Here is a 12000-nt window from a genome sequence, read left to right on the forward strand (position 1 = left end):
GGAAATAAGTTGTTTGAATTAGGGATCTGAATTTTGTTTTGAATTAGGGTTAGAGATTAATTGTTTGAATTGGGAAATGAATATGTGAGACTGAAAGGAGGCGCTAAATGTGTGAAATTGGAAGTAGTTAGACCGTCTGTAATTCTGTGTGCAATAATTTTTTTTTAATAAAATTTAAAACCGGGTCAAAATATACGCTTTTCATATCGTGTATACGGAAATCCGTATTGTATATACAGAAAACCATATAATGAAAACCGTATACCATATCGCATCCGTATTAAAAAACCGTATCGGAATTTTTTGCTCAGCCCTATTGAACTGGTAATTATTAGTCATTCACTTACCAGTATTTATCAAATAGGATCGATGAACAATTAAATTACGACGAGCAATTCAAAAGGAGACGAAAGATCCGTGTCACACTGTTTTGGAATCAAATTTTGAAGTCGATTTTAATCTTATTTTAATCATCGAATGTTGTAAGATAGATGTTAAATATGCACATCCTAACTAGCAAAAAACAAGTTCGAGAGTACTGGTTATATAAACACGTAGACATAACAATCCAAGGGTCAAGGCCATAATAACTGACTTCCAAGTGTTAATAGTAAATACAAACTGGTAAGAAGATGAAACAACCGTTCAATACAATCAATCCAAGGGTAAACACCATAAATACTAACTGAGATTACTATTCAGCCATAAATACTACTCCGTAAACACCATAAATACTAACTGATAATACTACTCAGCCACATCATCGTTAAGCATCTTCTGCAAAACCTGATGACGACTTAAAATAGAATGCTCCTGCCATTTTCTGTAAAATCAACAGAAAATTAAGCAAAGCATTAGCATGTGAAATTAAGGTGTATGATTCTATTATACCTTCATTTTTTTAAATCCATTCAATTAATAAAATTGTGTCAACTTAACAAGGCAACGAATTACAAATCATTGATGAAATAAAAGAAAAAAGCGTGATTCTCACATAATGCCGAACGCAATTGCAAATCCAAGTGAAGACATAAATAGCCGTGGGGGAGACCACCAAGGTAGGTGAGGCTGAGGAGTAGACATGGTAAGCTGCAGAACAAATAAACAAACAGAAAGAATCAGAAGAATCAAGAAAATGCAAATAATACAAGAAGCAAGGAGATAACTAGAAACTCAAATCTATTTTGAATCGGAATCGTAGACGACAAAAAAAAAACACGAACGAAAACAACCCGAATTGTTGAGACAAACAATCAACAAAAACAAGCTCCTAAAAGAGAAATTATCATGCGATAAAAGTAGGGAAAGAAACTTGGCTGTAAATAATTGGGAAAATTGATGTGAATAATCCCACCTTTACCTCATCTTCCAAAAACAATCCCACCTTTCAATAATCCAAAAATAATCCCATCTATTAACCAGATCTTCATTAAAAGAATCTCTTTTACCTTTTGCCTGATTAAAGGTTTTCATTTGTATTACTTATACTCCTCATCTCTTCATATCTTGCTCTCTTTATCCCTAAACTACTCTGAAGTTTCCACAATGACCAAACGAGAAAGAAATACACCATTGAAGACCCCATTTCAAAGGCCAAAATCAAAATAATAAAAAAGTTCCAATAAAAAAGCATTACACAGGCCACAATCAATTAATTCATCATACTCTACTATTGTTAACAAGCTGTACAAATTGGCACATTGCCATTGAAGACCTCAACCAATCTTTGTCTCTCTTTCAATTTAAAACGACTCTCCGGGTGAATTCCTAAAACTCAAATGGTAGAAGAAGGAATGCCCTATTTTACCAGTTGTAAAAAAAACAATTTTTCGGCTTTAGGAAAAAAAACAGCAATCTTTTAACCCGAGATTGCGGCTTTAGGAAAAAAAACCCGAAAAAAATTTAGAAAGCCAACTTGGGAGTATTTGTTTTTCATGTTTCGTTTTACAAGATTTAAAGGAGTAAGAAATGGTTAGTAATGAAGTAAAGTAATTAAAGCAACAATTTGAAGACAACGATATTACCTACAAAAATAAGTCATTTTTATTGAAGGACTATTTAAAGAAGATGGGGTTTAAAGATTGGATTATTTGTGTTGGAAGATGAGGTAAAGGTGGGATTAATCTCGTCAAATTTTCCTAAATAATTCAAGACAAGTTTAGATGAATTCAAAACTATGTTCAACCACTATAATACTCCACTTTAACAGACTATTTATCTCAAAATTATGAACAACCCCTATTTCGGAAGACGTATGACATTTAGATATGTGAACCATCCTACACCCTTGTATAAGTCTTGGGAATTTAAACCTTGATATCACATGAGGAATCAGACTTGATTAAAATACCTCTAAAAAACAGCAACAATAAGGAAATCAAAATTAAACAAAACGGAGGGAGTAATCGCTTTGATTCAAATCAAAAGATCATGACAGTATAAACACCAAAACAAAACAAAACACGAACGAAACGATAATAAAGCACCAAACTTGAGTAAATAAACATAACAAGCAGAAATAATCAACCAAATCAAAAGCAATAATTGGTTAAACGGGGTATTGGGTGTTGATTGGGGTGTAATTGTGTAAATTAATCAGATTGAGTTCTTAAAAAATCTACTAAATCGATCAATTAACAACGGAACATGAACGAAAACACACCACCGAATTGTTATCTAAAGGTAGATGATTGAAAGATTAAAGAGTAAATAAATAAATAAATAAATACAAGATCGGTGTAATTGTTGGAAATTTGGTGTCCTTTTCTGATTAGTCGAGACTTATAAATCTCTAAAAGGATCAAAGCAGATATCTTTTGATCATAATCGGTTGGTCCACGTTCATCAATAACGGTTGGCTTGCTAGATAAGTTTAGCGTTATTGTCATACGGATAAGCGGTGATCAACTGGTCCCTAAAAGTCACACCTATAGGATACGTTTGAGAGATGTGACGGTATGAAAATACGATCGTAGTAGATCTAAGTTTGACTAGGTTAGTTATTTCGAGTTATTTGACTAATAATTAGTCAAAATGTGATGTTGAGATATTTTATTTAATACGGATTAAATAATAATGGCTAAAGCTAATTAAGCTTGATTAATTCGTAAATTGAATATAAGCGTTTTATATTTAATTAAATGTATATTGAATATAATTATACAATATCGTCTTTGTCGGACATGTATTAATGTTTCAACTAATCCGTATTATTAGTTGATGCTTTAATAACCGATAACCGATGACGATTTATAACAAAACCGCGTCATATACATTTTAGCGATTTGCGAACCAGACCATGAGCTAAAACTAAAAGGAAGTGGAAGCCCACTTCCCTAGGTAGCCCATGGCCGGCCGAATGGTATAGACAAAAGAGAGCTCTCTCTCTTTTGTAACCTAATGATAATCATTTGCAAAATAATTAGGGTTTTGAGAAAAGTGCCTCTCAAAATTCGGATCTCACATCCAACGAAAACTCACAAAACAATCCTCTCAATATTGCAAGGCAATTAGGGGATTCATTCTAGCACAAGGGCATTTCTCGGACAATCTTGGGTGCAACAATTAGGAGGAGATCTACTTTGATCTCTCATTGCCGAATTGCACTAGGACCGGAGGTTATTGCTTAATCTTTATCGTTTCCTTGTTATTTTCGTTTTATGACTATAAATCGCGTATTAAATTTGCGTTATAATCCTATAAAGAAAGGGTTTTATACGGATATTACCCCGCAAGTGGTATCAGAGCGAGGCCACGTAAATTTTTCTATGTGATTTTCATCAAACGAAATGGATCGATTAATTTTTGTTGGAAAAAATCCACACGGCTGGAATTTTTTGCACGGTTGTTGTTTTTTTTGTTGAAAACCGTGTCATGTATTACACGGCCTTTTTGATTTCCGTGCCTTTTGTTTTTTTTTTCGATTTTGATCTTTGCATATTATTTTGTAATCGATATTCATTGTAATATGTTAAAGATCTATCAATTGCAAATTCATTTCTATACGGATTAGGTGATATCGCAATTGTTTTTTATCAAATCGATAATTTTTGTATAAAATTTTTGATAGACCGTGTGGCATGTTGGTCTCGGCATTTTTTTTTTTTATGTGCCACGGCCTGTTTTGCTTTGGGAACCGTGTCTAGTTTACACGGTTGCTTTGTCGATCTTTTGTTTTGTTTTGTTTTCGATTTGTTCTTTGCGAATTGTTGTTTTAAACGATAATTACAACAATATGTGAAGATCATGTCAATTGTAGTTTGAATTCTATACGGATTAGATTAAAATTGCAATTGAGTTTTGTCAAATCGTTTCGGCATTGTTTGTTGTTGCTCACGATTTGAGCAATTTTTTTTGTTGTTTTTTTGTTGCTCACGGTTCAACAGCATTTTAAAAAAAAAAAAAAAAAAAAATTCTGGGTACTGTTGACGCCCAGCTGTGACGAAAAAAAAAAAAATTTTGTTTTTTTTTCGGCCCTTTATTGCATAAAACGGTTTTATGCTCTCGCTTGATAGTGAAACGGTTCACCCACGTAAAATTAAGTTACTTTAAAACGATTTATTGTAACGGATTATCTCGGATTAAAATTAACTTGACTAAAGCGGTTTTGTCATGTAATTTTAATTATCTTTGGTGGTTTGGATAAAAATTTAACATAATTACGGAATTATGTCACGAATAAATTTAATTTTTAGTTGATGCATTTTAATTTATCGTTCTTGTTTAATTTTGAATGCTTTTAATTACGTATTTATTTATTTTTGCAAACGGTTGTAACTTAGTGTGGCCTTAGTAGAACGTGTTACCGTAATGATGGAACACGGTCTTGGTTGTATTTTGAGATCTCGTATCTCCATTTTTATTTCTTTTAATTACAGTTTTTATTTAGAATGTAAATAGGTTTATATTTGTAAATTTTAATTGTAATTTTGAGAAGACTAAAGACGGAGACCGGATGCTCACTCCCGCTACTTGGATCAAGATGGAACATCAAGACAAGCTTCTCGGGTCCAACGGTGGATTCCAAAGTTGTTTTATGTTCTTTTTATTAGGATAGGCCACACTAGGAATTTATTTTTACGTATTGCATTCATTTATTTATTTTTCGTAACGATAATATGCATCATATTCCGCCTAAAAACCAAACCACCTAATTATTGCATGAAAACTGACACATATAGAGGTCACGAGTTAGTTTTCATTGACATTCTCATGTCACACGATTTTTAAGCCATCACCCAAATTTAATTCATTCACGCAGACGCTAGTTATTCGTTCACTTAATATGAATTATAATTTAGTTGATGGGATCTTCCTCGTATAAACAAAAATTGAGAATTGTCTTTATAGGTCAAACTCCAATGAGTCCCTTCTTCGTCGGTAGGCATAATATGACCCCTTCTACGTCGGGTAAGTTGGAACCGATTGACCTATTTTATCTCAACACTATGGTCACTCGTACGATCCTGTGACTATGGTGGACTATAGATAGGATTTACGGAAATCTATCGACCAAGAGTTCTTCCGGAAGAATTAGCTAAACAGTTGGCTTATCAATTTACAGAAATTGAGTCTTGGGATCACTTGTATCATTCTTGAGGGAGATCAATTATGCAAGTGCATTGAGTCTACACGTTAAAATGAATTTTAAATAGACTTAAATCACCTCGATGAGTTGCTTATTTCGTTTTGTTTTTCTTTCTTTTTCAAAGTGTAGATCATGAACTTTTAAACCGCTAATAACAAATGGTGGTTCTACCGATAACCCAATGCCAAGTGCCACATTGGACCGTGAGTCCGGCCGGATCTTCATGAATCGGATGAATCGGTCTACTCGATCGAAGAATGATGGATCAAACTTCGGAGCGGGAGGCGGCATTACGGAATGTCGCCGCTGGCGATGGGAAGCTCAAATATTTATTAGAGCCCCTCCCCGGCAAACCCAGGTCCCACGGCTAGAGCTCTTTGAAATCACCAAGTTTAATGATTTACGTATGGAAGCGGGTGCGATTAAAAACGTACTCATTTTTGCAATGGAATCCAATTTGCAGAAACGCTTCATAGCCCATGGTGCAAACAAGATTTTCACCACGCTCACCAAGGAATTCTCGAAAGCACCGAGAATCGTGACCTATGAGCATACCACTCGCTTCTTTGATGCGAGACTCCAGAAGGGCCAACCAGTTAGCCCACACATTCTCAGCATGATTGAGAATGTCGAGAAGCTGGAGACCTTTGATTGTAACATCAGCGAAAACATTGTTATCGACCGCATGCTTCATTCACTCCACGATGGTTTTTCGCAATTTAGAGCGAATTACTATATGAATGATTTGAAGAAAACCCCACATGAATTGCACTCCCTTCTCGTGCACCGAGAAGGACATGAAGTTCAGTGGGAGCTTGAAACAGGATGTTCTCGTTGTGTCCAACAAAGGGAAAGGTAAGGGCAAAGCTCGTGCAAACCTAGCGAGAGGTAAACCGAAGTTCAAGAAGTCGGGTTCGGGTAAGAGTGGGCCTGGTGAGTCGAGCACCTCATCAGGCACGACAAAGAGCAAGAATGAAAACATGGAGTGCCATCATTGCCACAAGACTGGGCATTGGAGGCGTACATGTCCTGTTTATCATGAGGACTTAAAGGCAGGTCGTGTTAAACCTGTTGGTATGTCTTCTCTCTCTTCTACTTTTATTCACATGATTGAGATTAACCACGCAAGTTACGGAACTTGGGTACTTGATATTGGTTGTGGTTCTCATCTGTGTAATCATGTGCGGGGGCTCCGAAACATCGAACCCCTCGTAAAGGGTGAGGTGGACTGCGTGTCGGGAATGGAGCAAGAGTGGCTGCCATCTCAAAGGGGACATATGTGATCCAGCTTCCTAGCGGATTTGAGTTGTCATTATATGATTGCTATTATGTACCTAGTCTTTCGAAAAACATTATTTCGGTTTCGCACTTGATAAACTTGGTTTTTCATTTGTAATAGAAAATAATACTTGCATTTTCTCATTACACGATATGATTTCTGACAAGCAGTCTCCATAAACGGAATTTATGTTTTAGATCGACCACGGAAATATTACACGTAATGAATAAAAAGTTAAAGGTTGGTGACAAAGATCAAACGTATCTATGGCACTGCCGTATGGGACACATTAATGAGAAACGCGTAAAACAGCTCATTAAAAATGGAGCTATCTCGGCCTTTGATTTTCAATCATTTGGCACGTGTGAATCATGTCTCATCGGTAAGATGACTCGTATTTCCTTCAAAGGTGTTGGAATGCGCGCTGCTGACCTATTAGGACTCATACACACGGATGTATATGGACCTATGTCAATCACCGCACGAGAAGGCTATAGGTATTTCATCACTTTCACGGACGATTTAAGTAGATATGGCTATGTCTACTTAATGAAGCACAAAAGTGAATCCTTTGAGAAATTCAAGGAATACCAGAATAGGGTACAGAACCTATTGGGTAGAATGATTAAAACACTGCGTTCGGATCGTGGTGGCGAGTATCTTTCTCAGGAGTTTGATCAACACCTTAAAGACTGTGGGATTGCCCTACAGTTAACTCCACCTGGAACACCTCAATTGAATGGTGTGTCCGAACGGAGAAATCGAACACTACTTGATATGGTTCGATCCATGATGAGTCACACCGTGTTGCCTGACTCATTGTGGGGTTATGCTCTTCTGTCAGCTGCTCTAATACTTAACCGAAGTCCGTCTAAAGCTGTTGACAAGACTCCATATGAACTATGGAAGGGAACGGTCCCTAACTTGTCCTTTATATGGGTTTGGGGCTGCGAGGCTTATGTCAAGTGGAGACACGAGGATAAGCTCGGCCCGCGATCGGTCAAGACATACTTTATAGGTTATCCTAAAGGAACACTTGGTCATTACTTCTATTCGCCAACCGAACAACGTGTTTTTGTTGCGGCTAGTGCGACATTCTTGGAGAAGGAATTTCTCGAGAATGCAAAGAGTGATAGAACCTTCGACCTGTCGGAGATTCCAGAACCAAATACCGAGCAACCATTAGAGGAACCAATTCCTTCAATCCCGGCTGCGGTGAATATTCCTGAGGAACCTAGGAGGTCGGGAAGAGTCTCTATTCCTCCAGACAGATACATTGGTATGGTCGAGGAACATGACATAGATGACGTACTACTCTTAACGAGTAGTGAACCCGCAACCTATAAAGGTGCCATGACTAGTTCTGACTCAAAGCTATGGCTTGAGGCCATGCAATCCGAGATGGACTCTATGTATGAGAACAACGTATGGGATCTTGTTGACTTACCTGCTAAGGTTCGTCCCCTTCAATGCAAATGGCTTTACAAGATAAAGCATTCTGTGGAAGGTCAACAAGATATCTATAAAGCACGACTAGTTGCTAAAGGTTTCACCCAAGTGCCAGGTTTGCACTACGATGAAATTTTCGCACCCGTAGTCATGTTGCGTTCCATTCGGATCATCTTAGCGATTGCCGCTTTTCATGACTATGAAATTTGGCAAATGGATGTGAAAACCGCCTTCTTAAACGGCTTTTTGGAGGAAGAGTTGTACATGGTACAACCCGAAGGTTTCATCGATCCGAACATCCTAAGAAAGTGTGCAAGCTTAAGCGTTCCATTTATGGACTTAAGCAAGCATCTCGGAGTTGGAATCATCGCTTCGACCAAGTGATTAAAGAAAATGGATTTACTCGATCGGTCGAGGAACCATGTCTTTATATCAAGTCGAGTGGGAGCAAGATTGTCTTCCTAATATTGTACGTCGATGACATACTCCTGATTGGGAATGACATACCTCTCTTAACTTCGGTGAAAGTATGGTTGAAAAACCATTTCCAGATGAAAGATCTGGGTGAGGCACAAAGAATTCTAGGCATCCGTATCTATCGAGATAGATCACGACGGATGTTATCTCTCACCAGAGTCTTACATAGACAAAGTCCTAGAGAGATTCAGCATGACTAACTCCAAGAAGGGTTTCTTCCTATGGCTCCAGGGGTGCATTTGAGCAAGTCTCAGTCACCAGAGACACCGGAAGAGAAAGAGCGCATGACACGGATTCCTTATGCTTCGGCTATAGGATCAATCATGTATGCCATGATATGCACACGTCCGGACGTGGCATATGCATTGAGTATGACAAGTCGATTCCAACAGCATCCAGGTGAATCACATTGGCTGGCTGTCAAGAACATTCTTAAGTACCTACGGAGGACTAAAGATTGGGCATTGACTTATGGAGGCGAACAAAAGCTATACGCAACCGGATTCGTGAGATGCTAGCTTCCAAACGGATCATGATGACTCGAAATCTCAGTCTGGATTCGTTTTTACTCTTAATGGCGCTGCTGATCGGTGGAAGAGTTCCAAACAAATCGTTACAGCAGATTCTACGACCGAGTTCGAGTACTATGCCGCGTGCGAAGCTACAAAGGAAGCGATATGGATGCGTCAATTCTTACATGGACTATCTGTAGTGCCTAGTTCGAATGACCCGATCACCATCTATTGCGACAATAGAGGTGCCATCTTCCAAGCTAAGGAGCCTAAGTCTAGCAACTAGTCTAGAAATGTACAACGGAAAGCTCATCTAATCCGAGATTACGTGGAGCAAAAGGAAGTAGTGATAGACAAGATTGCTACCGATGATAACATAGCAGATCCTCTCACTAAAGCATTACGACAAGATAAGAATGAAGGGCATGTTAATTCCATGGGAATGAAACGTGTTCCTAAGTTGTAGTACTCTTTTATGGATTAGATTCATTCGCTTTTGTACTCTATACAACATCATCGTTTTGATATTTATATATTTTGTTTTTCATGTGGATTTGTACGACAAATTTTGAACACCACAAAGTGAACTGAACGAACATTATATTTTTCAGTCCTTAATTGCCCACATGAGCTGATAACTCTGGCAATTATTTTGTGACGTTGGTTGATGGTGGGTTCAACTAGCCATAAGTCAACAGGTTGACTGGCCAATCACAGAGGCGATTTATACGGATATCTCGTAGGACACAATTGTGACATCAACGTGGAGTCCTAAATGTTTTACAACATTCGGTGCCCGGTCGTGGATAGGACTTCCATGGTGATCCTAAGAGTCGATTCTTTAGACTATCGACTGTCTCTTGAGACTAAGGCAGATTTTGGGTGACTTTGGTTTCTTTCTCACGGTCATCCGTAACGGGGGCCAAGTAGATTGTTTCGGGTCATTTCATCTTTGTGCTTAGATCGGAAGGAGTTCGAGTTGAAGGAAATATTCAGCCTTTATCGGTGCACTCGATATTTCTCGGGGCCACTCGAGGAGTCAGAATCGAAATGCATGGCCATGCTCGAATACTGGTCGTTTTATCATTTAAGTTACTCTCTAGTCGGGGAAACCACTCTAGATACAGATCGATTGTAAAATACGACCTTTGCGGATCCGAATCTGCAAATTGTTTTACATTGAGTGGGAGAAATTTTAAATGAATATGAGAATCGGTTATCGCACATACACTTGTACGGACAAGTGGGAGTTTGTTGGAGGTGGTGTCCTCCAGTTAGTGCGGATAACGTCATTGCACATACACTTGTACGGACAAGTGGGAGCTTGTTGGGGCTGGTGTCCTTTACAGTTAGTGCAAGGACTTATAAATCTCTAAAAGGATCAAAGGGTATACTTTTGTATCATAATCAGTTGGTCCACGTTCATCAATAACGGTTGGCTTGCTAGATAAGTTTGACGTTATTGTCATACAGATGGCGGTGATCAACTGGTCCCTAAAAGTCACACCTATAGGATACGTTTGAGAGATGTGACGGTATGAAAATACAGTCATGTAGATGCCAAATTTGACTAACCAGTTAGTCTGAGTTATTTGACTAATAATTAGTCAAAATGTGATGTTGAGATATTTTATTTAATACGGATTAAATAATAATGGCTAAGGCGAATTAAGCAGTTAATTCGTAAATTGAATATAAGCGTTTTATATTTAATTAAATGTATATTGAATATAATTATACAATATCGTCTTTGTCGGACATGTATTAATGTTTCAACTAATCCGTATTATTAGTTGATGCTTTAATAACCGATAACCGATGACGATTTATAACAAAATCGCGTCATATACATTTTAGCGATTTGCGAACCAGACCATGAGCTAAAACTAAAAGGAAGTGGAAGCCCACTTCCCTAGGTAGCCCATGGCCGGCCGAATGGTATAGACAAAAGAGAGCTCTCTCTCTTTTGTAACCTAATGATAATCATTTGCAAAATAATTAGGGTTTTGAGAAAAGTGCCTCTCAAAATTCGGATCTCACATCCAACGAAAACTCACAAAACAATCCTCTCAATATTGCAAGGCAATTAGGGGATTCATTCTAGCACAAGGGCATTTCTCGGACAATCTTGGGTGCAACAATTAGGAGGAGATCTACTTTGATCTCTCATTGCCGAATTGCACTAGGACCGGAGGTTATTGCTTAATCTTTATCGTTTCCTTGTTATTTTCGTTTTATGACTATAAATCGCGTATTAAATTTGCGTTATAATCCTATAAAGAAAGGGTTTTATACGGATATTACCCCGCAGTAATTGTGTAAATTGTTATTTACCAGATGATTCACGTATTCTTCTAGAATGTTGTAGAGAAATTCCGCAGGAAAAAAAGGAAGAGGTGAGTCAAGTTTTAGGTTAAATTATGCACAATCTCAGTATTTATATGCATAATATGTAAGTCGGTGGTCTGTCAGCATCTTAACTTTTTCGGAATTGGTGGGTTCGGCCTTATCCTCATTTTTTTGGGTCCTTCTATATATCGTCGACAATTTACTAATTATCGTCGATATTTAATGTGAATTTCCAAGTTTGCCCTCTATAACATAACTCCATTTCCGTCTCACTAAAATGCAATTTCCGTCTCACTAAAACACAAGTCAATTTCCGTCTCACTAAAACACAAGTCAATTACCGTCTC

General features: G+C 37.7%; 1 long non-coding RNA gene across 1 annotated transcript; it reads right to left on the reverse strand.

Moving 5' to 3' along the window:
- Positions 1-561: 561 nt before the first annotated feature.
- On the reverse strand, positions 562-11747 carry LOC141590956 (uncharacterized). Its single transcript, XR_012520557.1, has 3 exons — positions 11639-11747; positions 995-1089; positions 562-823 (listed from the first exon to the last, which is right to left on the reverse strand). It is a non-coding gene; the product is annotated as an uncharacterized LOC141590956 (long non-coding RNA).
- Between the last annotated feature and the right edge of the window lie 253 nt (positions 11748-12000).

Source organism: Silene latifolia, chromosome 7 (assembly GCF_048544455.1).
Source record: "Silene latifolia isolate original U9 population chromosome 7, ASM4854445v1, whole genome shotgun sequence".
NCBI lineage: Eukaryota > Viridiplantae > Streptophyta > Magnoliopsida > Caryophyllales > Caryophyllaceae > Silene > Silene latifolia.